At 31.6% G+C, this 5196-nt stretch overlaps 1 long non-coding RNA gene across 1 annotated transcript; it reads right to left on the bottom strand.

Annotated features, from left to right (window-relative positions):
* Positions 1 to 543: 543 nt before the first annotated feature.
* LOC138129213 (uncharacterized) lies at positions 544 to 4974 on the bottom strand. The gene is made up of 3 exons (XR_011159158.1): positions 2008 to 4974; positions 1748 to 1955; positions 544 to 1693 (listed from the first exon to the last, which is right to left on the bottom strand). It is a non-coding gene; the product is annotated as an uncharacterized lncRNA (long non-coding RNA).
* Between the last annotated feature and the right edge of the window lie 222 nt (positions 4975 to 5196).

Here is a 5196-nt window from a genome sequence, read left to right on the forward strand (position 1 = left end):
AATTCATGAAAAAAGTATGACTTTCATGACTAGTTGTACAAATAACTATTTTCGGCCTGCGTCTGGAAAATGGCTTTTCCCTGCCTAGGCGAAAATCGAAACAGGAATTTTTAATGATAGATTTTAGATTGGCAGCACAAAATGTTAATGTCATGAGGAATTTTTGTACAATTTTTTAAGTGTGAAATATTGATTTCTGGCAAATTCGTATCCTTTATCGCAAGCTGCACGTTGTGTATATAGCAGCGGAGACCGAGGTGGTTATCAAGCGACAGCTTAGGAATAACAGAGAGGACGACTATGGTATTGAATATTTGAAGAATTTATTGGCTTTTGACAGTCGCTTCTTGGATCCTTTATGTTGCCAATGAAAGAAAAATAAATTTCCTATCCGGTAATTTTTTAAGAAAAATTATTATTTTTTGCGTTAAATAAATTGTCGGCCGAAAAAATTTTGTGAATTACACGGCTAGAAAATGTTTTGCAAGTGCTTGCACCACAAACCGTTGCACTTGCAAAATGGCATTTTCTAGCCTTGTGATAACTAGGGCCCGGATTTTAGGCAATTAAAAAGTCGGAAATAGGTGCCTAAAATAGTCCCTTAAACTACTGCAAATAGTCCCTTAAAAACTGAAAATAAGCCATACTAGGTCCTTAAAGTTGTGGTTAATTAAATTAAAAAATGTGTTTTTAAAGTTTTAAGTAGGTACACACAACAAGATATTTACTAATTATTTTTTATTAATTAATATACAATACTACAAGTTTGTTAGTTATTTACATTGTTACGTATTTACATTGCATACAAGATATTGCTCTAAATTTTCTACTTTAAAACATTGTCGGTTATCCACCAAAATGGACTTATATTTTGAAAAACTTCTTTCTACCTCGCAAGAGGTAATGGGCGCAAATTTGTAATAAATTTCTTCCATTTTGGTGTCATGTTCCGGCACATCTTCACCTCTAAAAATTCTTGCCAATTCTAGAAGAAATTTGTATCCAGGATTTTTTTCAGTAACATCTTCAAGTTTTTTTAATGCTACTGCTGCTACAGGGCCTGGAGATTTTTTTAGGGAGGTAAATACGTTTTCAACAATTTTGATTGAATCGGTTAAAGGTAACCCATTTTTTTCCAATTGAGTAATACTTTCGCAGATTATTTTAAAATTACTGCGAACATAAATTAATTGGTTTTTTATTCCGGGTTTCTTCATTATAGACTGTGCTTTTTGAATAGCAACAGCAGAACTTCCATCAAAGGACATGACAACCTGTGAGTAGTTAAAAACAGTTTAACAATCAATTAATTTGCTTATCTTTTATATACTTACTTTTTTAATGGAATCAAAGTGTTCGCTGTAAAACATAGCAGCCTGAAGCCATGTTCCCCATCGTGTTAAAATTGGCTGTGGAGGCAGTGGCATTTCTTTTAGTTTTTCTTTGTACATTTCAACTCTCAAAGGTGCCTTAACGAAAATTTTTTTCACGTTCGAAATTAAATTATCCACATCTTCATATTGATAGCGAATTTTTTCAGCCACTAGATTTAAAGCATGCGCTAAGCATGTGACATGCACAATTTTTGGATAAAACACCTTAAGGTGTCTACCAGATTTTATCATATATGGTGCTCCATCCGTTACAAACAAAAGAAACTTTTCAGCAACAACTCTGGTACTCCACAAGATTTCTACGCATAGAAATTTTAAATCAAAATAAATTTAAAAAAGTGAAAAACCCTTACCTAAAGATTGATTTACGAATCTAGCTATTGTCTCATGATTTGTTCTTTCTAATTGTTTAGACGCCAAAAGATAAGATTTTCCAGGTTCATCTTCTGAAAGTTTCCCAACCAGACAATTCGCCACATATCGCCCAAGTGCATCTGTTGTTTCGTCAACTGAAACCCATATGTTAAAAGGATCCAGCTCATTCCGAATGCGGTCAATAGTCTAAAAGTGAAAATAATTTTAAATTAAATATTAAAAGATAGTATGTTCATACATCTTTGTAGCATTTTGGTAAATAATTTTTCCGTAAAGTAGACTCATCCGGAATTTTTCTACCACAATATTTTGTCAGAAAATTCTGAAACGCAGGATTTTGTAGTTTGTGCCATGGTATATTGGCAGCTAAAAAGACGTTACAAAGTTCCATATTGAATGTACTATTTGCCGATTCCTCCAAGTTCTGTGTCAGCAACGTTTGCCGAAGCGGTGTCATAATGTTCTCTTTATGGATGGCCGTTTGCTCATGCTGTTGCAAGTGACATTTTTTTTCGCATATAAACTACAAAAAATAAAATTTTCAAATAAGTAAAAAATATAAAATGACATATTTTTAATTATGCTTAACTTACCAGTTTACCACAAGCTTTACGAAACATTTCTCGGGTTGATTTTATTTCATATAAATCTTTCTTGCTTGTCCACTGTAATATTTTTTCGCGTAAACTAATTTTTTGTTTCGGCATTATGTTCACTTTAAACAGGTTCACAAGAAACACGACCACTGCACGGAGATAAAGTAAACGAGAAATGACAAATTTGTAATGCTTATATTTACGTCTCCCACCAAATTTCAGAGGAGATGGTTAATTTTATATTTCTTAAATTTTTAGAAAATGACACCCTTAAGGTTTCTCTTATTGTTTCACTTCGGGATTTTAATTTTCGTTTTTATGGCAAGGACCATTTTATAAACGTTAAAGCTTCTAACAATACCTAAGTATCAGAAAACATTAGACCGCGTATACCTGCACCCCTTCGAACAGAGGCAAACAGATAAACTCTGTAATTTATGCCAGTCCAGTCTAATGGTTTGTGGTACTTAGGTATTGTCGGAGTATTTACCGCTGACATCATGGTCCCAACCGTAAAAGCGAAAAAGTAATTCCTGTATTGTACTGCACTTTGTACATTTCAGTAATTACATCTCCTTAAATTTTAAAATCATAAAGCATTGTAAATTTTATTGAGGTACCACTTTTACATTTTCAATACCGTAAACTTCCCAGAATTCGAAAATTGGGAAAAAACCGCAAAAATGAAATTGATTTTTGGTCATTTTAGGCATGTTCAGGCAGTTAAAAGGTAAAATAGGTATTTAAAGGGCATTTTAGGCCGAATAGGCAGAATCAAATATGGCTCTAATTACTCTAATTAAGCCAGAAATCATTTATAGACAAGTTTCATACATGTGCCTTAAAAAATAAAAATAGTCCATTTTGCCTAAAATCCGGGCCCTAGTGATAACTATTCTCATAGACAGTTTAATGTGGCTTGTACTAATGTAAATGATAGTGACCATCTATTTTAGCTGGTTCCATGGCCGAAAAACCGAAAATGTGATTTACAAAGAAACTTTTACATGAAAGTAGTGGAAAACGCATTATACAGTTAATATCACACGAGTTTCCTCTAATATGCTTTAGCCCACGTGTTATGTACAAAATTTTATCTAAGACCACCCCAAATTAAAAAAATAAATCTTATCTATTGATTTTCCCCAGTGAAATAAAAGAGTTTTACCGCACTCAGTGGGATACGAATTTACTTATCCCACTGAGTGAGGTAATGAAACTCATTTGGTAATGAAAATGCGTGAGGTAATGAAGTTCTTATCCCATTCAAAATTAGTGGGATAAGTATCATTTATCCCACGGGATTAGATAAATTTTATTTATTTCATTATAATTCATAAAAATAATTGAATAATGGAGGTCAGTTAACTTGATTTTTTTCATTAAATGAATGACAATAAAAATTATTTTGATAAAACATATTTTCTGTTTTTCTCGGAAATTTTGTTATCAAAGGGTATACTTAGTTGTTTTATACCATTACTATCAGAAAAAAGAAACTCTAACAGAATCAATAAAAAAATTATCGGTTACCATTTGAAAAATAAAAGTTGCCCATAAATAGGTAGATGGTATAAAAATTATATGATCATTCAGGTTTGTAGTGTTTTTAGAGCCATTTCGTTTCCTGTATATTTTTTTTTTCATTTGGGTTATCAATAGCAAAGTTATAGCCTGGGCCGGTTTTTAAGACAATCTGTATTTAATATTTGTGATTAATTAATAATTGCGGTAACCCTGACTTCGCGTACATAAATTTCTTACTGCTCTAAATACTTATCTATGAAAACACATTGTTTTTTAAGTAGGTATCTTTTCTACTAACAATAAAAGTGGTTTTCAAGGAATAATAACAATAAATATGTGAACGTGATACATATTAATAAGGGAACTGATTAACTTTTTTTAGTGCTTGCAATTTACCTACTGCCTAACAGTATTACATTACATTTTGGGATTTTTCAAACAAAATTTACAATACAAATTATTTATAGCAGAATTTTTTTACTATTCTCGTGTTATTATAATATATTTGATTTCACTTTAAGAAATTTACCTGTACATCTGCCTACACTCCACGCAGATAATAATGTAACAAAATTTCGCCTAGCAACTCCAGGGCTAGGCAAACTGATCATTTTAGGTTGCTGATTAGCTGATTAAGTTTTTCAGATTATATTTGTGTATTAGAAAACATCTTGTGTTTTGTAGTGGGTACGAGTCATTACTGTATCATCCCTAAGGGATCGAATAATAAATGGTTTAACTACTTTAACTATTTCTAATACCTTTGAAAATACAGGTGGAACAAAATGATTGTCATCTAGTTAGCTTTGGAATTTTTGCACATGTAAATTTTTCTGCACCGCTCTACTGTTTTTGAAGTACCCGGATTGAGTTTACAAGAGGGAAAAAAATATTTTTGATTTTACGTAAAAACTTCAGAGGAATAACATTTTTTGCTTCATGTGAAACCCCCATTTCTGTTATTAAAAAGTCTTTTTCAACACAGAGGAAGACTTAACATTAAAATCAAAGAAAATGCAGAAAAAATATTATCTTTTTTTTTTTAATCAAATGATAATTGAATTTAAAACTGTTCTATTAACTATGCGCCGTTTTCTGTATATAATTCAACCTTGTATCGAAGTTTCTGAACACCCATGCCTGATACATAACTGTTGGGAAATTTTTCATTAAATTTTGTAATTATGTGACCAAAACCGGCCCAACATTGGATTAAATAAATTCTTGGTTCTAAAGATAACATTTTGAAACAGTAATAAGTTGTTTGTCAAAAAACCAGGCCAAACAAAAAATGTTATTACTCT

The sequence above is a fragment of the Tenebrio molitor genome, chromosome 4 (assembly GCF_963966145.1).
Source record: "Tenebrio molitor chromosome 4, icTenMoli1.1, whole genome shotgun sequence".
NCBI lineage: Eukaryota > Metazoa > Arthropoda > Insecta > Coleoptera > Tenebrionidae > Tenebrio > Tenebrio molitor.